General features: G+C 42.4%; 2 protein-coding genes across 3 annotated transcripts in view; one reads left to right on the top strand and one right to left on the bottom strand.

The window, feature by feature from the left end:
• Positions 1-54, bottom strand: part of zeb1b (zinc finger E-box binding homeobox 1b) — a 46,918-nt gene extending 46,864 nt beyond the window's left edge. Inside the window, exon 1 of the mRNA XM_070986544.1 lies at positions 36-54. The gene's annotated coding sequence lies outside the window, so the exon portion shown is untranslated. The remainder of the gene's footprint in view (positions 1-35) is intronic.
• The window catches only part of znf438 (zinc finger protein 438), a 57,685-nt gene that overhangs the window by 427 nt on the left and 31,066 nt on the right, over positions 1-26,192 (top strand). Inside the window, exon 1 of one of the 2 annotated variants that reach the window (XM_070986545.1) lies at positions 13,192-13,331. The exons of the other annotated variant lie outside the window; for it this stretch is intronic. The gene's annotated coding sequence lies outside the window, so the exon portion shown is untranslated. Of the gene's footprint in view, positions 1-13,191; positions 13,332-26,192 lie in introns of those variants that run through there. 2 annotated transcript variants of the gene reach the window in all.

Genomic DNA, 26,192 nt, shown 5'->3' with positions numbered 1-26,192 from the left:
ACTGGAAGTGAGAGATGAGAGCATGCACGCTGTACCTGGCCAGCCTTCACAATGAGAGCTGGTGTGAGCATGCAGCCATTTCTTTCTGTCTTTAGTGAAAAGGTGTAAGGCAAGGTGATAGTCTGAGGATTATGTTAGTTTGCATTGTTTATAACATCCTAAACTACCTCCTGTACTTCATGCATTTAACCTGAACACAATGCAGGTTGGAAATTTTAGTATTATTTAGAGAGAAATATGTATTTATTTTGCATTTATTTTATTTATTTCTTTATTTATCTATCACTTTCTTCCTCTTACACACACACACACACACACACACACACACACACACATATAAGGAATTGGTCGAAGATTCATTATTTTGTGCCATAATCAGCACACATTATGTTATGAGAACCACCTTCTATGTGACATTTTGCCACCCAGCTTTGACCTACTGACCAATGTATCAAACATGTGAGTGTGTGTATGTGTGTGTATGCATGTGTGGAGGTTTGCCTGTGTCCTCCTCATCACCACTGCAGTGAGCTTGGCTCTGGAGAACAGCGGGGTCTTTCTTTAGGTGGAGGATTGAATCAGTGATGACAGTCTCATGACCTCTTCCTCTCCCGAACACACACGCGCTCTGTCTGGTGCATTGCTGTCCTACTGTGCAACACACACACACACACACACACACACACACACACACACACACACACACACACACACACACACCACTTATCACACAAGGCTCTGTGTAAATTGAAAAGAAAAATCCAGGATCACATGTTTGAGGTGAATTCTTCTGGAGACTTGTAGTGACAGGAAAGATGAAGTTTATAAACTCAGCTCAGAATGAAATGATGTTTGAGGTCCCATGACATGCAATTACAGGTCAGAGGTGCGGCAGATGCTGCGAGGCTATGGCTATTCTTGAAGCAGATGACTGTCGGGTTTGTGGTGCTTGGACCTCTGGTATGTGAGATGTCATCATTCAGTCTATTGTGGCAGACTGTGTAACCCAGTTTTGCCTCAAGTTGGGTGTCCTGTATTGTCAAGACAGGCTGTTTAATGAGGTCATGGCAGTTTGTAATTACAAAATTGCAATCCCAAGATGTCATCATATAACCATATACAAAAAATGACTGCATGTCACAGGCGTATAGCCTTAACAAACTCCCCATTGCTTGACAATCAGCATATCATTCAGCTATGTGTGACAGCTTGTATACATAGGATGGCAGATCTCTGGGCTGAATAATTCAGTAGCAGCAGAACAGTCCAACTCCCAGGGCAGGCTTCCCAGACAGAGAATAATAGCTTTAGCATAAACAACACCTCCAAACTTGTTCCAGGTGGCCTCTTCCACCAATAGACAGCCTGCCTGTGAGGGACACAATGAGGGGAGGGTGCCCAGGCTCTCTCTGCCTTCCCTGATGAAAAAGGCCCCAGAAACAGTCTACATCAGCAAAGATCAATGATGAGACGCTACGCTAGCCGTGCAGCCGTAGCGGTGTTCCCTACACAGTGAGCCTGGAAAAATAGGATGCTTGTTATCCAATGGAAAGTCAGATCTTTCCCATTTTCCTTGGATTGCATCGCTATTAGCATGAAGTCATTTTTCAGCGTCTGTGGAAAACAAAGAATAACAACTATACGACCACTACTAATACAAAATAGCCCGAGGACATCTCTGATGTGTTTCAGAGGAACTGGAGTAAAACAGGGTGATTTATTTTCTCTGGCATATCACTGTATTTTGTACTGGAGCAAATTCACACACCGGTGAATGAGAACTGCACAGAGCTGCTTGCACACACACCGTCTTCCTGATGGCCCCTCTTTGATTTGGATGAATGCGGGGTCAGATAAGTCAATTACAAGACATTGATCTAATTTCATAACAACTGCCACCTCACACTAAAATGTATACCTCAGCTAATAAAGAGAGAGGCAGCTTATTCCACGGCAGCCCTGCAAATATCCCCCAAAGACGACATACAGGTGTTAGCCACCTGAATAATGACATCGGCAATAAAATCGAGATCTTGTCTTAACTAAAATGGGCCATGAAATACAATCAAAGGCTGACTCCTGCTCTTCCTATGGGGAGTTGAAACTGAGGTGAGGAGGGGGGAGAGAGTGAGGGATAAGCAGCCATCCTCCACTACATTAAGGGATCATGCTGCTCCCTGAAAATGAGTATTGATCCTCTTAGGTCCAGGATCGTTTAGGAGATTAATGTGAGTAGTGGTTGAGCTCCATGGTGCTCCACGCAGGACCAGGGGATCAGCTCAGTGGGATGGCTGAAAGGGGGACGGCGGGGGTGGGGGTGTGTGTGTGGGGGGGCAGCTTTGTCCCGTACATCCAGCCACAACCCCACAAGCTCTGCGCCATCTGGGCTGTCAGCTAAGAGAATCAGCTGGATGTCTAGTTGTCAGAAGGGTGGGTAAGATAAAAGGGAGAAGGCAAGAGAGTGTAAAATAGAAACAGTAGGGGAAAGCAAAAGAGCTCAGAGTGTCAGAAGCAGGCTGGATGGATGGAAAGAGAGAGAGCAAGCGGAGGAACAGAGGAAACGAGAGTAGAAGAGAGGAACAGAAAGTGCAAAAGGAGGATGAGGGGAAAAGGTACACCCTGCCCTGCTCCAAATAGAGAGGAGAAGCAGGAGGCAGTGGCAGTGATAGAGAGAGACACAGCAAAGACTAAACTGCTTAATCTCTCCCAAGAGATGGCAGCTAAATGTGAGGTCCTCCTCCTCCTCCTCTTCCCCGTTCCACAGACCAGCTACCCCCACACAGCACTACACTATCACCGCCATGGCACTCTGCTCAGCTGCAGTCAAGGCAGTTATCCAGCTAAAAGACACGCAGACACCTACACACACACACACACACACACACACACACACACACACACACACACACACACATACATAAAAAGTACTCAAAAGTGCTCAAGTGGAGCCTTCATTGCAACTGATACTTTGGAGAAGAGAAAAGCTCAATTTCAGCCTGAAAGTGAAGCGCCACGCTGCACTAAAAAGAGCTGTGAGAGTGGAAACAGGGTTTGAAGGGAAAACCAGCTTTTGATTTATAAATTCTGTTGCTTTTAACAATCTGGCTCGCAGCAAATAAACAGCTCCTATTGCAAGCCTGAGAGTTTTCTCATGTCTCCATCGAGAGGTCAGGTCAGCCCCCGTGGGGAGACTCCTGAAACAAATATCAGCTGAGGTATTCAACAGTAGTTGAATGCATGCTGTCAGAGTCAGAAACCCAACAATACAATGTTTTGAAGACTAGATGTCAATCTCTTGGTTTTCCTCCGCCAAGCCAAAGTATTCACAACGCTCTTCCGTCTTCTTCTATGGATTTTTCTCAAGACAGGAAGTAGCTGACACACTTGCCACACCCCAAACATCTGAGTTAGGGGAAAAGGTGAACAGGACAGAGCCAAAACACTCACTCAGACATCAGGAGTAGCTTGCTAATACTGCTCCTCTACTAAAGGGGCACTCCACACACAGTTCCATTTACTTGTTATGAGGAGTACTAATCAGCAGATTAGAGTGGCTGAATAATATCTTTTGTGGCTCTGGAGGGAGCACTCCAAATTCTGAAAAAATGACTGTTGATGATGTTGGGCATGGACTAAGAGACTAATTGTTTTTAACAGAAATTGTGCATTTCACACTGTAAGTGTGGAGGAATATGGTTGTGCAATGCAATTCAGTCCATATACTCAGTTACTGAACTTAAATACAAGTTTGAGGTACAGTACTTGTACTTGAGTACAATGCACACACTCCTCTAAGCTGCAGTTGGTTGTTATTTTATGTAGACTTTACACTTAAAACCCATAATAAGCTCATAGAGTGTGATGCAAATGCTGCTGACACATAACTCAATCAGTAACAGTAATCCAATCACAGGGGCCATTTTTCTGCATTGAATACATTCAGTTTTGATACTGCTGATAATATGTACTTTCACTTTAGTGACATTTTCAATGTAAGGCTTTGACTTTCACTTGAGTTTGAAATGCTGCAAGGCTTCTTGTTAAATCATGATGGTATGACCACTGCGACCATTGTGTGCTGATGTCAGAAGTCTCAAGGCCAACCCAAGACAACCCTGGTGACATCATCAGGGTTATTTTCTGAGCAGGACTCCCCATTACAAATGAATGTATTTTCATTTGCATGATTGACGTTGATCACTTTTAATCTGAGGCACAACTGGAGGGAAAATGTGATTTCCTCTCTCGCTTTCTTTCTTCACTTTATGAGTGAAAAATCCAGATTAGATAATAACTCTCGGGGAGGACTGGCATACAACGGGGGGTGAAGAAGCCCCCTCTGACACTCAGAGTTACACAAACAAACTCAAATTCCCCCACTCCCATGATTCCACAGGGGTGGGTGGCCACAGGGCTGAGAGCTCCTGACCTGCGGGTGAACGTAACGCTGCCTGTCTCCACGGCAGGCCAAGATATATACTTGTTTTGGCTAGCTGGACGTGTGTGTGAAGTTATCCTAACACATGCATGCACATACACATGAGTCCACACACACAACCTCAGTGCTCCAGACAGGCTTGCCCTAGTCTTCTCCCTCCTCTTGTGACTGTCAAAAGGAGACAGCCATCCTCTGGAAAGCCCAGAGTAAATTTATACTGTATTTATTGGAGCGCCTGTTGCATTTTACTGTTCATTTGTCCTTGCGGCTGGAACAGCGTTTGTGCGCCCTGCAAAGATGTCAAACTCAGTCTATCAAGGCGTTATTTTTGGAAGCATCTTCTCTCACAGTTAAAACCAGTGTACACTGAAATAATATGTGTGAACTGAGGTGTACTGCAGTGGCTTGATGATGCTATTAATCAGGTGATGCAGCGTCATGCAGACTCTTTTGCACTTCTGTCTTTAATGGTTTGCCCAATTCCCACCTGTAAGCAATTTAAATACATTGTGGGGGTCATTTTGTATATTTATATAGAAGGTTTGCTGTCTCCCAAATTAAAAAAAAAGCACATTTTCAACTAGTGAGGTCTAACCGTGCAGGTATTTTTTGTTTTGCATGCAAGTCTAGTGATATCTGTCTCTGAGGTCCTGAGTCCTCACTGTGAAACTGCTCATTAGAAACACTGTCTATCAAAGGCATCAACACGTTCACAGCATGCACTGTGGATTATTATGGGGCCACTGTTTCTCTAAAGACTTGTTGTTATTGGCTTTTTTCAAGATGCATTAATTGATCTTTTGGCCACTTGGGGAAGCAGAACAAGGACAAAACAGCACAGTGACATGTTATCACCTTGAAGGAGCCGGTGTATAAGATTTAGGAGCATCTACTGGCAGAACATGGCAGAAATGGAGTAGAATATTCATAAGTATGTTTCCATTAGTGCATAATCACCTGAAACTAAGAGTTGTGTCTTCGTAACTTTAGAATAAGCTATTTATATCTACAGAGGGAGCGGGTCCTCTTCAGCAGAGTATGTGATGTTGCAGCACCAGTAGCCCAGAACAGACAAACCAAACACTGGCTTTAGAGAGCGCCTTTCATGTTTTTTGCAAGTCTTGCGCTCACCTTAGGTTCTCCTACATGCTTGGAAGGGAAGGGATGAGGTGAGTGATATGAGGAGTGCCGGTAAGGTGTCAGATGCCACTTATTCCTCCACACTGATCCTTTAAAGTCGTTATGCTAAATGCAAAATGCAATATGCAATTGCATATTTACACATCTATCAGACATGGAGCATTAGCATCTATTTGGAGTGGTGTTTCTCATTGCCCGATGAATCTAAGTCCAATATACACTCTCCTTTTAGCTCTATTTTTGGTCTCTACCAACTCCTGAGGGAAATATCTGTCTGTTTATTGGCTTCATGCTCCACCATGTCCATTAGCTAATTGCAAACATTGTTTGTTGGCTGTTTGGAGCTGGAGAGGTAGCGTGCAGTGGGTTTATCAGCGCTTCTTTGCTGAAAACAACTTCCTGCTCAGGCTGTAATCAAGGTTAATGAGAGCAATGAGGTTGAACTAGACCACTAAAGTTGTGGGCCATAAAACCAAAACAATGAGCTGAAAGAAGCAAGAAAGCTCAGTAGAACTGGGAAATCATTCTACATGGGCGTGTCACTTCAAGCTGCCACTGTTACCTTCCATTTATTTATTTCACTATTGGTGAAACAAACAAAAGATCAGTGCAGCTTTAAGTGCTTTTGTTCAATGCTACAGTATGAGCACCACAAACATCATTTCCTTCACCTCCACTGTGCTGGAGTGCAGGCAGAAATCTGAGAGATTAAATCAGCAGACGCTGAGCAAATTAAACCAAAAATATCTGCATGGATAGATACCACTCGAGGTTTTGACTTGATCTTCTTCTTCACTTCACGACAACTACTTGTGGCAGCTCAAAAAATATGACAGAGCTCGAGATGAGTGATGTGACCTTATAATGAACACTAGGTTGCCTGTGAGTGTATTTGTGTGTACATCACCTTTCCATTACAGGGAAACACATCTGAGACTGTGTGGTGTATATAGGTACAATGGTGGGGCTCTATGAGTGAATCGTGTGTGGGTGGTTTGTGTATGTGCTTATGTTTCGATCTGTGATAGGCCACTGCGATTTTCACTGGATGAATATGAATACCACACACCTACTCTTTTCCCACACGCACTCATAGCACATCAGAACATTTTTCTCTGTACATGAATAGCGGCGGAGCGCTATAAATGAACATCCAAAATGCCAGCCAATTACTATGGTGTCCCTTTACTCAACCTCTCCATATTAAGCCCCGGTTGTCAAACAGATTGTCTCCGGTGCTCCGAGCAGCCTGCGCTGTGAAACAGTTTTCATTAAGGGAGGATTGCCATGGGCCTTAGGTTGGCGGCTTAATGTAATTTCACAGCTCAGCGTCCGTGCGGCCACTTCAGGGTCCAACCATGGCCACCCACACCTTTACAAGAGCCAGCGAGAGGTGCTGAAAGGGTGACAGGTTGCTAGTAAGTTTTAGGAGCGAAAAGGGAACCCCAAAATGAAATTCCAGCACAGGAAATGACTGCAATAATAACATAACAGCCAGTAAGGCTTTGGAAATAAACATGTACAGAGATAGTCCTCATTTAGTGTTTGTAATGAAGTGTTCAGGAAGGGGAGACTCACTCGGCAGTGGGTATGTTCAGTAATCTGTTGCGGGAAGGTTTAAAGACATCAAGTGGGATTCTTGCAGGAATATTATGGAAATTATCAGTGATGCATCGCAAGATTTGGTTTAAACACTGAATTCTTTTCAAGCTTTTCCTGGCTGTATTTAAAAGGACAGTATTATGTTTGAAGTATGGCATAAAGCTTATACTGTAGGCCTAAAAACCTGTGCATCTTAGCTGAAGAAAATGAAAATAAAGAAAATAGAGATGATTAGAAAGATGTTCGCAAGGAACTGAACCAAATCCCTCAGTGTGATCTAGCTCATCAGGTGTAAGAGATGCTTGTGTGTGGGCATTTTCTTGTCTCACTTGGGCATGCATGTGTGCAGATTTGTACACGTGTATTTGAGCCGTTCAGGCCTGATCACCTCTTGAGTATTCAACCCCAAAGGTGCAAGCCAAGCGTGCAGCAAAAGTCCCTATTAGAAACATGTGGGGAGAATCACACATCAATGTGACATCTGGACAAAACTGAAAGTGAGATAGACTAGTGTTTCATTTTCATGTTTTACAACTCTGGAAAGAGCGAGAGGACTTCATGCCTTGGAAGGGAGCAGAGGTCCAAAGAGTAACAAAGCCAGGCTGTTGGAAAGCTAACATACAAATACGAGTGCATGACGTCGGGACACACACGCTGAAAACAACCAGATTATCCAACAAGGAGGAAGAAAATGTTAAATATGATTTTTGCCTTCCTTCCTTTTGCAGATGACTCGCTTTTTCCATAATTCTCTTTCTCTGCCCCGTGTGCCCTGAGATTAGCTACTTAAAGGGATCTTTTTTCTTTCTGAGAATGAGACAAGAAGATTTATATAAATCTCATGTTTGAGTGCTTAATGAATGGCTTGGCATGTTAGGAAATATGAGTATTCTCTTCTTGGTGAGAGCTCGATAGAAGATTTATATGATTCACATGTCAGCACTGTAAATATGAAACTATAGCCAGGAGGTGGTTAACATAGTATTAAAGGGGGGTTATGTGCTGGACTATTTCTTGTCTATCATCATTGTGAGGTTGCCAGACAATCTGCAGAGGTCTCAGTAAGTCGCTGTGCCCGGCGTGTTATCCCTAGAAAAACCACAAACAGTTCTTTTCACACATACTATGTTTGAATTTGCGAGTTTTTGAGCGGCTGGTAGATTTTATTTACGTTGGGACAGAGCCAAGCTAGTTGTTTCCCCCTGATTCTAGTCTTTGTCCTAAGCTAATTGATGACTGGCTTCATTTTTAACCGACATCTGACTCTCAGCAAGAAAGCAAATTGTATTCCCCGAAATGTCAAATTATTCCTTTAAGTATGGAGCTAAAGTCAGAACATGCTTATCTTAGCTTAGCATAAGTACTGGAATCAGGGGAAACAGCTAGCTACACATGTTTTTTAATAGTTAGTTATAGTTATAGTTATCTTTGTCCAAAGGTAACACAATTCACCTATGAACTCACCAATTAACATGTAAATTTGTTTAATCTGTACAAAAATTGGAATATAATTGTGCTTGTCCCTTTTTTTTCACATGCTAAGCTAAGCTAACTGGCTACCAGCTGCAGCTTCATATGTACTGTGCAGTTATGAGCGTGGTATCGATCGTCTCATCTCACTCTCATCTTAAGAATTTCCCTTAATGTTGACCTATTCCTTTGACACGGCCCTTTTGAATATAACCCAGCTTGACATACTGATTCCTCACATGACCATAAAGCCACACACACACACACAGGAATGTGACTTTCCTGATGCCAGACAAATTACACCTAAGGCACCCCTACCATCTGCTCATAATCCAGAGCACTGACTCGTTATATAACTGTTGGAAAAAGGTTATTTTAAATCAAAGAACAAAGCGTACAGGTATATTCTTTGTCTATATGGAAAGAACAAAGTCTTAAGTAAAACAACGCATGACGCAGTAAATGAGTCAAAAACAATCACCACAACCTTCACATTATGAGTCACGAACAAGAGACGCTCATGCTTATTCAGTGTGTCCACTGAGGTGTGCAGCCTCTTCATTTAATATTTCCATAAGGTTGCATACGCGTGTGCGCCAGGCAATCCCTGTAATAAGGAGGTAATGTATTCTGTGCCAATGGCAAAAAGGTACGCTTGAAACATCCCTCACAGGAGCAGCAGTTTTCAACTTGACAGTGGACACATACATAATTAAGCCAACTAAAAAAATGAATATTTCATCTCGAAGCATTTTCATCTCCAAACATCAAAACACCTCAATGTCTCACATAATGAGCAAGGTAAATTACTTTTATTCACAGAGGGAATACGCAACAAGGAATGCTCGCTCAAAGGACCTTCTTTAAAAGACACATCAGCTCAAAAAGACGAGGGAGAACTTATACTACTTATTTTTTCATTTTGCCAGAATTCTTTGTATCCTTGGAGGAACTGTTTTTTTTAACATGCAAAAAGAGCTAATTCTTTCCTATGATTGTTTGCCTAACCGTTTTTCTAAGCTGTAATTGTGTTATTATGTTATATTACAGTGTCAGCCTTAATGCTTTGTAGCCTGATCTGGCTATAACTCATACTGACCTGTAATTCATGACATGTCATCCATGAGTCGCCCGAGGACTTTTGGCTTTACAGATATGTAGGCACATGCCAATGGAGAGTATAAATTATTCCATAACCTTGCAGTAGCTGAATTTCACTCGTGTGGTCTGTGTAAGCGTAGCTTTTGCCAAATCTTCTCTGTGCCTGTGATGGCATAGAGGCTCTCAAATGTCTGAGTTTCCAAAGAATGGGTTGTAAATTATATGGCAGCACAGTGGCTTAAAATGGCTGTGTGATACAGAAAGAAAGTAGGTGCTGCATGGTGCTACAGCAGCACCACAGGAGTGAGAATTACTTTGACCATCAAACCTGACTCAGACTGACTCCCTGTACACCTTCATGGATGGGAATTAACCTGCCACAGCTTGAAACGCTTTGCTGAGCGCTGGTCGATACTGTCATTATCCTAAAGCAATTCTTAATTCTATTTGGGCCTGAGCTAAAGATCCTTGTATTGATCACAAAGTCGGGATGCCACAACTACTTTTTTCTATAGTTAAGACCTCTATGTGTTGTTGAATAAAAGCTCTTATTGTCCAGAGCTCCATCCACAGCCACGCATTACTGAAGAAGTGCAGGATTCTGAATGTTTAAACACGTTTCAGAGCCATACCTGAGGATTCATTCAAGTGTTACAGTCATAAGGCGCACATGCTTGTGAGTGGTACCTCGGCGTTTCATCAAGGGTAACAGAAAAAGGCAACGCTCTTTCATATCCTGTTTTGTGAGATGAGAAATATTGATATCACTCGCTGAGCACTATCAGCATGAAACAGAGCCTTTCAGAAAAGCAGCAGTCATAACACCTGTACTGAAGTTCCTGATTACATGTCTTTGTTCTCAGAGCTTCTGTCACTGCTGCTGCCTCTCACTCTGTGTGTGTGTGTGTGTGTGTGTGTGTGTGTGTGTGTGTGTGTGTATGTGTGAAAGACACTAACTGAGAGACAGAAAAAGACACACAGAAATCCTAAGCAGAATGAAACTGAATACGACTTTTTCTGTTTCTGTCTGTCTGTCATCCACACACACACACACACACACACACACACACACACACACACACACACACACACACACACACACACACACAAACAGGCAGAAAACATTGCCACCTGCCACAGACTATACATGGAGGCCTGTGACAGTGGTTAACAGAACAGGACATGTGTAGCCCCAGGTGACTCAAATTGCAAAACTAACAACACCATGCTTCATTGCACCAAGAACGTGGTGTGAAATACCAGTAGAAAGGGCGCGTGTGTATGTGTGTGTCAGTTCACATGTATGTCTGAACGTGTGTGTTTCTGAGCATGCATTTGTGTCATAACGGATTCATCCTGTAATGCATTACTAATAACTATTGTGAACTTCATTAGGATTCTAACAGCTGACTGAGGCATGAACAAAAACAAACAAGGAGGACAAATTGTTGTCATTAGGACTCGAAATGACATTCTTCTTTATTATTGCAATAAGAAGGAAATATGAGTGGAAACATGGCACAGCCTCAGCAGGAACTGACGCTGCGGCAGCAGTAACAACTTGTATTTGACTTAACTTTAGTATTTCAGTTTCATGCTACTTTATAATTTTACTGAACTGCATTTCTGAGGGAAATGTTGGACTTTACCACTGACATTAGCTGATGGGCCATCTGACCTTCAACAACACCCTCTTTGTAGTGTATCTGTACCTTACTGTACTAATACTAACATGCTATGTGTGCATAAATGAAGGAATGAAGTTCGTGTGTTGGTATAAGCACCTATATGGAAAAGGATACATATAGGAACATGAATGTACAATATATGGGTGTACATGACCACATGTCAGACATCCAGTAAGTCTTGTGCATCTGTATGCTTTTCATGTGAGACATGAACATGTGTAGGCTTTGAAAACAACTTTCCCTCCTGGGACAAGTAAGGCTGTCTATCTACATAATAGGCAAGGCACTCAAGGCAAATTTATTTATGTAGCACATTTCATACCCAAAGGCAAACCGAAGTGCTTTACAGAGTGCACATGCAAAGGCATAAGAAACAAATGATAAAATAGTAAGAGAAAACAAGCAAATGCACATGGAGCAAAAGCAAAAATAAAGAAATAAATTGAAATTTAAAAATAAAAAAACAATGAAATAAATACATTTGATTTAAAAGAAAATGAATTAAAAGTAATGGTAAACAGGTATGTCTAGCTTTGGATTGAAAGTAGTCAGCACTGCCTCAAGTCTTTCTATCAATTTGTTCCACATAATAATACAAATCCATGAAATAACAATACAATCAGCAACTGATGTGGGCTTTTGGTGCCCGTTCAGGTCTGGGGCCTTGATTGTTATAGAGGAAATTAAATGACCAGCAGTAAATAAAATGCTTAAAATTACGGATGCACAGATCTAATGCATGCAATTTGGTGTTAACACTGATGCTGACCTTGTTAAGGAGAGCTGTGACATTAATCACTTTACATGAAATACAGTTTTTTCAGTCTGTCATTATAAATCTCTGTTTCCTCTAGTCAGGCTTGCAATTCGCTTCAGTTTTTAGTGCTACAGCAGTCCTTACATTAAAATTAAACCAATGATTTCAATACAATGATACGCAGAAAAAGAAAGTGTGAAAAAGAGAGGGCACTTGTATTGGACTGACAGTCAGTATCAGAATCAGCATCAGCATCAGGAAAGATTTAGCTACAACCATTAAAAACTGGTTTATAGTGATGCATCAGTATTAAAAAAACAAACAAAAAGAACATAGCATAGAATAAATGTTAAGCTGACAGTAGCCATTTAGTCTGCATAATGACTTATAATGAGTTTACTTTTGACATTTTCTGATACTTTCTTAAAGAGATATTCCATCAATTTAATACTGCACGCCCATAGGGTGCCCCTTTAATTTTACACTGTGGTATTGCTATGAAATAAAGCAACTGAATACCTCCCGTTATTGCATGTTTGTATAATCCTGCCGTTGTCGAGCCAAAATCACTGGCGTGGATGATAATTTCGTTCTGGCTGGGTATGTACGTATGTGTGTGTTCCCGCGATATCACGACAACGTGACATAGTTGTAACAGTGTCTAAAGTGACATTTAGCACAACACTCTGATGTTTCTCACACACTCAGCTGTAGCAGTGACAGCACTGTGCTGTACAGCTACAGGTTACTACACAGCCGCTGATTGGCTGCATTGACCGAGCACAGCAAAGTAGGTCCCTTTCGGGCCGTACCATTTTTGCCTATACGGGGATTTTTGAGTAAATGAATGACGGCAAGACATCACTTCCTCAACCGACTTGAAGACAGAATGCTCACTGATACACAAATTTGACTTCTGCTTGACTGTAATTCAATATTTTGGTAACCATAAGCCGAGAAAATGAGTAATTTATAACTCGGTCATAATCGGTCCACCCGCCGGATCAAGAGAACGGTTTGGCTCAAAATGGCTGGAAAGAAACACTTATGAGGATCGACGGTTTTACCAGGTATTTACGAAAAATGAGCCCGTCTGTAGTTTGAAGGCGCCTCCTCCATATAACTGGGGATCCAGGTGAGACATGTTTACAGTAATTCCAACATTTCCACCCAGCCCGCTGCTTTTCGGGAGAGAAAATGAAGCCCAACCAGGCTCGTTTGCAATGTTATCACGGTAGCCTGTACATGCAGCAGTAAGGAGCTCAGGCTTTGCTCTGTTATTTACATTATGAGTAACAGCTCCAAACTCAAACACCAGTGTTCCCAAAGTGTTGATTTTACGCAAAAGTGCACATACAACTAGGAACGGATAGATGAACGTCTTGCAGATGTCACACAGTGTGTGTGTAGCTAATGCAGAGCAGGCCTGTGGCTAACCCTGCAGCTGTGCGTCGCGGACATACGTCATCAGGCCAGGATTCCCTGCAGTGAGGTGAACACAGACAGATGTGCCAACAGACACTGGACTGACTGTTACTGTCCTGTGAACAGCCTCACTTCTTAATTCAACTCGCCTTCTGTGTGTCCGCAGTGCTGGTTGTCCACCTGTGCAATCGTGCGATGGTAAAACGTCAGAGCAGGAAGTTTGTTATGCTGTGGATATATGAACACATGCCAACTGCAGTGAAGATGTTGGTGCCCAGTTAGAGTAGAAAGAAATATTTTGGGATGAATTAACACATGAGACTCTTACCACCTTACAAAGTACAGCCAGTATTGATTGACCCTTATTTGACTGCATTGCTACATTAATTCACCATTAAGTTAATGTGGATGGGCCCATGGTGTTGGCATTTTGCTGACATATAGAGTAAGATGATGGAAATGTGTCAGCTGTGAGAGTTGCTTAGACTGTGGTGTGTTTAATAGCTCTGACTGTCAGTCAGCTCAGTCTGAAGAAGTGCCTTGATCTTTCATGTATTTAATTCCCTGTATTAACCAAGCGTTGAATAGTTACTGCATTATGGTACAAAATGACACATTTTTCACACAAGATTTTATTAATATCATCTACTACTAAAGGGTCCTTACCACTTTAATAGTTGTCAGTCTAAGTCACTGTCAATCTAAAAGCTAAAAATAATTCCAACCAATATACAGACTGCAAACTGAAAAGGAAAATCAATACTCAGTGTCAGTTAATGCCATAAGAAAATGAGTGCATTCCGGTGATGAAGCAATGGAGGACTTTGGCTGGAAACAGTCTGCAGTTTGTGATGCATTTAGGAAAATTCTTTATATTTCTGTATTTCTCAATAGATTTCTTGGACTTCTGCTCAGGGAGGTCAAAGGTCAGAGTCATCTTTCAGGCCTCCTGTTTCATACTGTCAGAAAGCTGTGAGACCATGATTTCACGTGGCTTTGTATGTGGAGTGCTGATCTAGTGTCAGTGAGCAGCTTGTGTGACTGGTGTCTGTTTGAGGTGTGTGAAGATTTAGATTATAAAACTCGAAAATGTTCAAAAAAGAGGCATATGGTCTGCCTTGGTGACATGAAGATGGATTTTCAGTGAGGGAGAAAATTCCCCTCTGTAAGATCCATCTTTTTGGAACTGGAAATCTCTCACTGTGGTATACAGTATGTTCCAGAGGGTGTTCTGGGTTTTCTTTTCCAGATACAACACTTTATTTAATTTTCCCTATCAGCAGCAGCCCAGTTTTTGTCACATAAAAGATGTCGTAGAGGTCAGCAAACTCTGCACGTCTTAGCTCTCGATGCCGGAAAAGTTGACTGAAAACAGTGTTTTCTTTTCAGCTATGGCTTCACTTCTACAGTTAACATTTAGAGCTGGGATGGTCCCAATACAAACACGATTTTCTGTATTTTCTGAGCAAGTGGGCCTTCAGTGCCTTGCTAGAGGGGTTTAGCATCACTCTGATGTAACTCAGTTTTGTATGTCTCAGACTCTGACAGTATCAGTTGAGTTAAACAAAGGTCTGACTCATGTCAAGGAAAAATGATCAGAATCTTTAGAGAAAAATGCTTTCACTGGAAACACCTTTTATTTTGTAGAAAAATTGCTGCCTCAGCAGTATTTTGTTCTTTTTACATTTGGTAGAACTTTCACACTCATAACAGAAACTCCTACGACACAGCCAACACATATTCCACACTGACTTTTGATTATTATACAAATAGCACTTACGAAAAAAAAAAAAACCTTTCCTACCACCTTACTCTCCAGTTTGACTGTGGTTGTTGTCATTGGTGGGAAAGTTTGAATTCTGTTTGTTGTGATTTGTAGACTTATTAAAAACATCAGGCAAACTCCAAAAGTAAAGAATCAGTTCACCAGTTTTATTGGTCCAGGTGAATTGAATAATGATTAAATAGTAAGTTTGTGGTACTGAAAATATTAAAAAAAGAGTCCAATTTAACAGGAAAAGTTTTTCCTAGAGACAGTGTCCAGAGGCTTGTTAGTGAGACCAGCGGTCCAGCCAGCGGTCTTTGACTCAATTCAGGTTTTTAAATCAAGAAGCTGACTCATTTTTGACCAGGGTACATCACCATGCTAACAGATGCTACATAGCCAACCTGCCCCAGAGGTTAACTTCAGAGGATCACATCATAACCTACCAACAGCCTGCCTACTGACCAGCCAGTCGCAATTCCTGCAACATCCCAACATGGACACATTACTAACTTTACAATAGAGTGAGAAACGTAAAGAGCAATAGATGTTTTTTTTTTTAGATCAGCTGAATCGTTTTGCTGATTCTGATTCTATAGACAACATTAAATGATGCTTAGTTGCAGCCCTAGTCATATACTCTGTATATGTTTTGTGAATTTGGGGATTTTAGAGGAAGTGTACATTCTACAGCAAAAAATCAACACATCACCAGAGAGCACTGAAAAGAAAAAAAATCCATTGTTAAATGTGCCACTTAGTGTTTTTTGTTGTCACATTTCTTAAAAAAAACAAGAAATCCATATCAAGATTGTCTGTTTATCTTAAAAACTTACATTAGATGATTATAGAATGAATGAGCTCCCAGATATAGATATCAGTATCAGTCTAAAAATCTAATAAGTCAAGCTTTAATTTGTGGACAAACTTTTCTGAGAGTGGAAGGGACTGTTTGAAGGACAGCCTCCTGTGGATTTCCAAAAGAAGTAAGTTGTGGCTGTGGTGGAAACCTCAGAGGGGGGTATTTTAAAATCTGAGCAAATGAAACCGAAAATATTTGCATGGCTATGTATACACCGCTAAAGAGAAGCAACATCTTTTTTTCCTCAACTTGGTGAACTGACCCTTTCATGCCGTCTACCTTAACTGACTGCTTTCTGTTTGCCTGGTCCGAACTCTGTACATCTCATGTTACGTAAGAGCAGGTCACTCCGGTTAAGCAGATTCGGGTAAACAGGCCATACAGTTCATTCAAGGTTCAGTATTCAAGCTAGAATATGCGACACAGCCAGTTGTACAGCTAATCATATGCTCATAAATCAACTTTAATTCTGGCTCCAGTTCATCTGGTAAATTACATTGCCTTTCCATTCATTGCTCATTTCAGAGCAACTCACTGCTCACTTAGAAAATTGGTTAGCCTACACACTTTTTGTGTGTGTGAATATTTTCTGCAGACTCAGAGCAGCTCTGCGGCCTATAGATGAGTCAGTGTGAGGAACACCCTCCCTTCCTACACACACACACGCACACACACACAGAGCAGAGTTTGACTGCGACTGCCTCCTTTATCTCGCAGCTCGCTGTGGGAAATGTCTCACACTTTAAGGTTCATCGCATACAATGATTATGAAAGAAGAGTTACACCGTGTGATATCATTTATCACCAGAAAATGAGTAAGGGGCTGGCATGCAAACCTGGCATCCAGTGTAAACACAGGCCAAGCAAACGACTGGAGCGTTTACTTTGGCTGGGCGAGCAGTTCCAGTGTGGTTTCACATGTGGCTAGATGAGGATGGTGGAAGCAGGCAGAGGAAACTTAGATGCTTGTCTAACATTTCCGCTCAATCATAACCAAGATCACGTTACCATAACACACAAGATTTTTTTCTGCTCCGGCACCGTTCATAGGCAGGTTTTGAAGTAACAGTCTAAGTTGTGGGTAATAACAAAGAAGTCCAGAGCCTTCCCAAATCTTGTTGACATTGTGCACGAGAGGTATGATAATACAGGCAAACATTCAGCCAGCCGCTCTGCATTCAGCGGTGGCTTGCAGATTGGACGCTGCGGAGCTGGTAGCTGATTGTGTTTTTCCGAGTTTTGCTTCAAGGCTTGGCCTACTTTTTCGATTATGGCATCTCTGCATTATGGGAGGAATATAGGCACCGCAAGAGTGAATTAAAATGCAGCTCTCCTCTGAAAACATTAAGAAGCAGGCTACTTCAGTGAGGCATTCAAAGACGGACTCCTTTTGTATAGGCATTGGAGGAAAACCTCACGTTCTGATGAAAAATTAGGAAGTCCATCAGCCTATTAAGCCAAATTGAATAAAACCGTTGAAGTTGTCTTTTTTAGTTATACCTGAATTATAAGCAGCAGATATGTATCCCGTCTGTTAAGTGCTGCCCAAAGATGACATGAGTGGAGAGCTGAAGAACAAGGAAAGTGCATCTCCAGTCTGAATAATGAATGGAGACCATATTGTGGATGGAAAAGGGAGGATGTGGTTCAGTAATAGCCTGGTGAACATTTCTTTCTCTGCTAAATTGTTGGTCTTGCTCGAGTCTTGTTTCCAAGAAAAGTTAATGAAAATTACATGTGAAGCTTAATGACTGACTTTTACAGGATTTGTAGGCTGCAGGCAGCTAAGGCATATTATTATATTAGGCTGCTCCTTTGAGCATTAGCATAGTTCCTGGCTATGTTCCACTTCTAGCAAGCCATTTTCTCCGCTGTGCGCGTGATTAGAAAAAATTGTCGTCGCGAGGTGACATCATGAGAGGGAACAAGGCGGCACTGCAGCATCAGACCTGTATGGTCATTGGCATGGCAACTGCCTGGGAGTTTTCAAATCAGTCATTTTTTTGTTGTGTAATGTTATATTTATGATACATTGCAAGTCGCTTATAAAAGAAATGATGTCATGAATACGAGTTCGGTGAAGGCCGGTTTTGGGTAGGGTGAATCTGCCCCTCCATTATTACTCCTGCAGAAGTGCCCTTGAGCAAGGCCCTCAACCGTGAACTGTTCCAGTGGCCAAAAACAGACTGTGGTTGTACAGGCCTGTTTTAAGGAAGTCAAAGTGCAGGGTGTTCCTGTTAAACACCGCTTGTGCTCAGTGAATAAAAGCTTAAAAAAGGAAGTTGTGTTCTTCCACTATCATGAAAAAGTGGCTTCGCTCTGCGATGACAGTTATTGCAATCAGGGGGTTTTTATCATTTGCTATTTTTGTACAGGTATTTTTGTATTTTCTTGCTGGGTATTTCTTTAATGGTCTGTTTTTCTCTACAGGGAATATACGTGTCGATATTCACTTTGTGTAATGCACGTTTTTCAATTTAGCATCCGTTTAAATAAGCAACAATGTTTTGCCTATAATTTCCTGTTTTTACGAGAGCTAAAATAATTAGTCAGTTGACATGTTGAAAGCAAAAATGCCTAACATTTGCTTCTCCAGTGTGAAGATTTGCTGCTTTTCTTTGAGTTAAATGATAGTAAACTGAATGTCTTTGAGTTTTGGATTGTTTGTCAGGCAAAATAAGCAAAATTGAAGATGTTTCTCTGTTCTTTTTTAAACAAATGATTAAATTAATAAAGTAATTGTGAAATCATTAGCCTGGACCCAAATTAAAGGCCCCTGTCACGTCAGTAATGTTGTTATCTGTTGGTGCATGTTAACACATTTTCGATTAAAGCAGCACAAACATGTCGGGTCCCTGGAGTTCCGGGAGCCTCACAGTGCCAAGGTCCTCAATAAGTTCTCTGTTTTGAAATAACAACTGTGTAAAACTCAGCTGCGGTGTTCATTACACTGAGGCTCTAGATGTAATAAAGTGATCCCCTATTCAGCGATGGAGCTGTAGGACAGGTTAAGGCCTGGTTAAAGGTTTCAGCCTATATAAAGACGTATACATTTATTTATGTCTGCCAGCCTAAATTTGTCAGTTAGCTTCAGACACAAGGGAAAATATAAGTCATTTTGGGCCTACGCGTGTTTATTCTGTCTGAGACAGACTTATGAATTTGAAACCCAAACCCACGCCTTGTCATTCCTCTGTGGTCCCTCCTACCCCAGCGATGGCACGTGCATAAAAGGCAGCAGAGAGGCGTCTACTTTCATCCCCTGTCATTTGGCCGCTTCCCAAATATCTTGTCTAACCGCTGCTCGTTTCCCTGCTCGTCCCACCCACCGTCTCCTCAGCCTCTCATCCCTCTGCGTATCTTTCTTGCAAACACATTTGTGTGTCTCCCTCTCTCCATCCCACAGCTATGATTTAGGCGTCAGGTTTGCTCCCACTCCCTCCCAACCCTGGATCAAGTTACCCTGCCATTACTCAGTCGTTCCCCCTGCGAGGGTGCTCCATGTCAGGCATAGCGGAGCCTGCCTGCCTGCTCGCTGCCTGCCTCTCCGGACCTGCGGACTAGCACGGTTCAACCACAGACGCCCCTGGTCACTGGAGTCGCTCCAGCAATGGCACAGGCTCGCTGGAAAATGATGCAGACGAGCAAGCGGCCGGGTTAGCTGCACTTTCAGAGCTGTATTTTCAATTTCTTGTGGGGTTAAGGAAACTCCAGCATAAGTGCTGCCTTCGTCTGACTGTAGGGCAGACGGCTTATATTAGAAATGCCTTTGCTGTTTTTACCCTGAGCCTTACACCCACAAACACAAGAGTTTACTAGCAGCGTTGCCAGCTGTACAACACGCCCGGTCCTACCATACGTCACAAGTCAACTGTGGTGATTTGTGGACCTCATCGTTTTATGCTTATGTAATGTCGCTTCCCTTGACAAGTAAAACCTCTTGTTAAACCCCCCGCCGCCCTATTCCCATAAAAGTGAGTGATGCAGGCGGTGGTATGAGCCCTTGCTACTCTCTTAAGGTTGGTCTCTCTTCCTATAGTACGTGTCATGGCATTGGATGGGATCTGTCCAGTTGGCTTAGCCAGAGCATGACACTGCAGAATTTTTTCCCTGGCTTGGCCTTATCGCTTGATTAATGCATGCTGAGTAAAACTACTAAATCTACTGAGGAATTGTGGGATCCTATAGGTCTAATTTACGAGAGTCAGTGAGGGACAGTGTATACCTGTGTCTTTGCCCATGCCCTCTCAAAGAGTGTAAAATTTTATAGAGGCTACAGCATCCTCCTCCTATTACGCCTGTTGTGCACTCTAGTGGAGCCATAACTCCCTTTCGGCCATCGCCAAGCTTTCAGCTCCTCAGTAATTTATTTAGGTCTGACATATGGCTGTCCTGTGTGATGCAAGGTAACATATCACACAGGAAGGCCCGCTCAGGCTAGGCTAATCCTTTCTAATTGAAAGGGAGGCAGCGTTGTGGGCCAGTGGCTTGTATGTCGCTCATCTCTCTGCTTGTTTTACAGTAATGAGACATCTGGGGCTGGAGAACAGAGCTGTTTGTAGAGGGAGAAACGGCTCCTGAGCCTGAGGGCCTGTAGGCCTGTCACAGACAAAACAGAGCTGACTACATGTTTACTCCTGTCTCTATGTGGGCATTTTATTTGGCCCTAACACTGCCTTGGCACAGTCTCATTTGCCATACTAATGTTAGATGAGATTTATTTCATTGGAAAGAATAATAATTTGGGGATATTTAGGACAAGGGTAGGGCTATTTAAGGGCAAGGGAGGACATATGATATCTTTGCCCAGAGGAGTGAGTCTAATATTATCAGGCCCACATCTCCCGTCTGGAGTGTTCTTTTGGTGGATGTAACCACAAATGCTGTCGCTGCAAGTATAGTGAGACTGTAGGCTGTTTGTTATTATTAGAGCTACAAATAGAAGTTTTCACAATGGATTGGTTTAACTGTGATTTAGTCGCAGTTGGTCTGTCAATATGCAGAGTGTGTGTTTTGTGGTTTGGGAACATGAAAACCAAATAATTCTTCCAGGTTCCATTTTATAAGAAAGATAATAGTCAGACATAAGAATAAGAAAATATAGTCAGGATGAACGACTTTGACGTAACGCAATATTGCACTGTTTTTCTTAATCGATGAGCTCGTGTCTGGCATCTGCTGATGTGGTTGTGCTTCTGAGAATTTGTTGAAGTGATGAGTTCTTGCTTGTGTGCTGCCTCACCTCTCTCTCTCTCTCTCTCTCTCTCTCTCTCTCTCTCTCTCTCTCTCTCTGCATTGCAGAAATCAAAGGGCCCTACTAATATATTTCTAGTTAATTTTGGCACATTTATTTGAAGGGCACCGAAGCACACTGAGAACAAAACAGATGCTCTGTAAACACTGTGTGCTGTCATAGACCAGGCATATGGGTGTCATGTTATAATTCCAGGCTATTGAACAGCACAGTCTCATGGCAGCCGTCTTTGTGAGCTGATATAGTCAAATGGTATTCTTCTTCTTCTTACCCAGAGTGCTGAGAGTGTGATTTGACACAGTTTGCATGTATAAACCCAGTCACTTCTCAGAGGCATGTGGATTGTGGTGCCTGAAACGACCAGATTTCAGATGCATTTCTTTCAGTGATTTCAGCACGCAAACACATTTGCTCATGAGTGCAATTGTACTGGAATGAGCTACAGTTTGTATCTTCAAACCTCAGTAAGTGACATCAAAGTGATGTATCTGGATGTGTTTGAAGCTTGGTGAGATGAGAGGAAAACACATTTGAATGTGTTTAGGGCCCCTCTAATTTAGTAGATTAATGAACTAAATTAGAGAGCACTTTGCTACGTACATTTCCAAATGACTGAAGACAATGTTTTCATGAAACTAGCAACAATCCTTAATGCAGTGCTTCCTCTGTAATTTTAAGCAGCCGTGCTCTTAATTCCTACTTTATTCCATATCTCTGGAGCAGTTACAAAGTATGTTGTGCAGTAACACTTTGACAGATATGGGCTCTGTTTGCTCTCTGGACTGTGGCATGATTGCATTAATCACAAGGCCCTCATGCTACCCCTGAATTGTGGCAGCGACCGTCCCTCAGTACCTGCTTGCTGCACACTTCCACAGTTTTGTACAGTACCAGGGTAGCATTTGTCTTGATGGCAGACTGAATGAATTATACAGTATCTTTATTCAAAGGCGATCTCACCACTGTGTCTTCCATAGATGATCAGCTGGCTTCAGATCTCTTGAAGATAGAAGTTAAGTTTGCGTGGCTTGTTAACCATTAGCTACTGAACCACTATCAAATAATGTTGTATTATTTACAGTGGGATATAGTTGTAGCACTCAGGTGTAGATAAATGTCGCAACAAGCTGAGCACAGTGCTTGAGCAGTAAAAATACTAAGGGAGGTGGCACTAACTGTATATTGGACATTCTTCACCATTAAGCTCGCACTGCCACCTTGTTTATGTGCTACAAGCTACAAGAAGCTGTATTGGCCTCGTATTGCCTTTTTCACACAGCAAAGGTGACCTGGCAGTGCGTTAAGGCAGGTCTGCTGCTACACTCCAGATCCAGTTGGACACACTAAGGCCTCTACAGCTCACCAGAGACCTCTAAATTGCTGCTTTTCACGAGCAGAAAAGCACCTCAAATGTTTGAGGAGGGTTTAAGGAGAGACTTTTCTTTGTTTGCTGCTCTGTTTTTTCTGTCTCTGAGGGAGCTCCACGCAGAGGAATGGTTTGTACATCTGATATTTTTGCTTGTGTGAGCTGATACTCTCTTTGCTGTTGAAAGTAAAATCTCCCTCACATATACCCACGTGTGTGAATGGTATGAAACTGACTAACCTTGGCAAAGATGCTTGAGAGGCTTAAGGTTAATTCTAAACTGCTGTAATCCATGATTTGGTTGGTTTGAGAGCAGAGATAGCAGTGGTTCAGCATGTACCTGTCAGTACTAAATGATTGCTTATTTCCTGCTGGTGGGGGTCGGAGGGGTGGGTTGCAGTGAGGTGGAGTAATAGCAAGCAGCTGCCTCAGCTGGACCTTACCTTTCCTTTCTGTTGGCCTGCTGTTCTCTCAGGCTCGTCTGCATGCCAAAACACCTACTTGTGTTCAAGTTCTGCACTGCTTGTTCAAGATACCAACTGCTGTAGGTGGCGTGTAATCAGGATGAAGCACAAGAAAAGAGCTCGATCCACCTTCATGAGTGATAACTTCCTGTGAGGCAGTGCAGTAAGTAAGCATTACAAGCAAATGAAAAGCATCATTGTTTGTCCAGCGAGTTCACTCAACGCCTGCTGCTTATGACAATCCTTTTTACTCTTCCTCCTGTGGCTTTCTTTTGCGATTAGCTAAATGCTCCATCGATCCGCCAAGTCGAGGCACCCAGAGCGAGGGAGCCATATTTATCACACGGGCGAGAGGAGCATGCAGGATGTTGCAGCGGCTGTCCCTCTTTCATTGGAAAACGATAAACATAAATCTGTGGAATGCATCCGTGTGATGTAAGTCGACGTGGACCGGGGGGGCGTTTTGGTCTGCTTTCCTCCGGCAGTAGAATTCGAGAACTGGAGCTCTATGGGGTTTGCTGACATTTAAGGAAAAAAGCCCACCTTCAGCAAAGGCAGACTTGCAAATCAGTGTCACAAGTGCAGGAGTGGTGCTCTAAAACGGGAGCGAGGATGTGAGGGCTTTTGAGGAGCCCCCTCAGCAATGCAGAGGGACTTTGGATAGGGCAAGGCTTCTCCCTGTGAATCACAGCTAATTAACAAAGTAATTAAGATCAGAATCGCTGCTCGGAGAAGGACTCTAAATTGTCTATACATTCAAATAGGCCATCAAAAGGAAATCCCTTCCATTCATGAAAAGGGTAAATTAAAGCATTCAGACCCTTTCCTCTCTATTATCCCCGACGTGTGTCACACAAGGGACATCTGTTGAAAGGAGCAAGCCAATGTTATGGTGAGTTAAAGCCCTCTCTGCTCCATCAGAAGCACTGTTCATAATGCATTCGCTATACATATTTCAGCTTGAGTGAATTTATTTCAATAAATAATGTCACTCCAAGGACACACTTCGATCTTTCCACAGCGACTGTAAGCCACACCATATTGTTATCTCATTCCTCTTGTGGCAAATGATAGATTAACAAACAGTTTATGTACAGGGCACTGTGCATGTCCACAGTTTTATCATCACTGCACACTGCCAAAATAACCTCTCTTAATGATGGATGTATTTTCTTCTGCTGCGACAAGATGCAAGGATATCTGTGGGCATGGCTATAATGTTAGGGCTTACAGGGAATTTCATATAGTGGGTGCACAGTGGATGTGATTTATGGCCTGGATTAAGTCCAGTGGGCTTTTTCTGGTAGGCTTTTTCTGGTTTAGGGGGTGTTGTCATCTACAGTGTTGACTTTTTAAATGCTGCATCTTTTCTTTGAGCTGCTTCGTCCGTATAGCTCTTAATGAGACTGAGGAAGTGCTGCAGCGCTCTCTCAGGCCATGTAAACAGTCTGTGGTACACAGAAGCCACTTGTAAAAAATGTACGTTTCAGTTAGTGCAGTGCAGTAGGATTACTATGCTATTCTTTTTTCCTGACAATTGGAAGGGCTGCTTTGATTACTTATTGCGAAGACAATGCATGACGTGATCAATTGGTCAGTCACCTGCTGAGCTGAATCAGGCAGATTCTGATGCAGCTCATCTCGTTACTAGACTGGTGGTTACGAGATGACAATTTAAGCAATTGCCTCATTAAATATGCAGCATTTGCTGTATGATTGAGTTTTCCCAGAAGCTTAATGAGCCTTATATTTCCTAAAAATGTAAGAATCCTGACATTAGACGAGGTGGTCTGTGCTTCAGGTGAGGCGGGGGCCTTTTCTGTGGGAAACCATGCACCACTTCACTAAATTCAAGGTGGAAATTGGTGTTTAGGCCTTCTGTAGTAACCTGGGTGTTCCAGATATGTGTACATGCACCACTCCTTACTGGAACCACGACTTGGTTATATTCACTCTATAAGTGCTACTTGGAACACTTTTATTTCAACTTGTAGAGGCTGCTTTGTGTGAGCCTGAGTTTTTAATGCATCAGAATTATTTGTTGGAATTATTTTGAGTGCTTGATGCTTTCCTGTTTCTAATTATCTCTAATCTCATCCAGCCACTCTGCTGTCACAGCATTTTTCTTCTCTGTCTGAAGCCTTTTGTTATGTCCGTGCATACTTAAAACCTAATTGGCTTTTTTAAGTATGCATGTGCCCGGCTACTTATGTAAGTGCACGTAAACAACGACGACTGCTCAAAGTCTGGACCTCAACTTTTGTCTGTCTTACAGTGTGGTTTCCTTTACAAAGAGCATAGCATCACATGGTCCCCTGATGTGGCTGTAAACTCTTGTGTACATGTCTTTGTGTGTAACTCTTTTTGCTCAGCTCGGTCACAGGACAGCGTAGGAATAGGCCTCTTACAGTGCGACTTACTGCTTGATAAGTGTTCTCTGCTTCGGGTACAAAGCCAACCCCTGTTTCCTGAGCTGTCTTGTGCAATTTGTGCTGAGCTCAGTGTAGCGCCAGAGCATTTCCACTTGTGTTTCACCTCCGTCTGTATACACTGCCGAAAGACACACCGGGTCAAGCCAGTGATGGGGAAATTCAAGCTGAGGCGATGTTGAGTTTGAGGCCACTGCCTTTTCTTTCAGTGCTTTTCTTGTATCACATTTGGGTCTCTCACACGTCACCTTTCTCAACACAGATGTAGGTAGAGATCAGCTGAAAAGTGTTACTTCCAAGAGAAGTGAAACTGGTTCTTTTCAAGTTCTTAAAAAAGTCTTGATGTGAATTGGCTAAATTTAGCTTTTCTGAAAACCTAGTATTCCTGTAATGCCGACACGCGTGCTTTCAGGTTACAGTAGAAGTTCGCC

The sequence above is a fragment of the Chaetodon trifascialis genome, chromosome 18 (genome assembly GCF_039877785.1).
Source record: "Chaetodon trifascialis isolate fChaTrf1 chromosome 18, fChaTrf1.hap1, whole genome shotgun sequence".
NCBI classification, from domain to species: Eukaryota; Metazoa; Chordata; class Actinopteri; order Chaetodontiformes; family Chaetodontidae; genus Chaetodon; species Chaetodon trifascialis.
The sequence above is the reverse complement of the archived record's forward strand: the minus strand, read 5'-3'. Positions and strand labels throughout refer to the sequence as shown.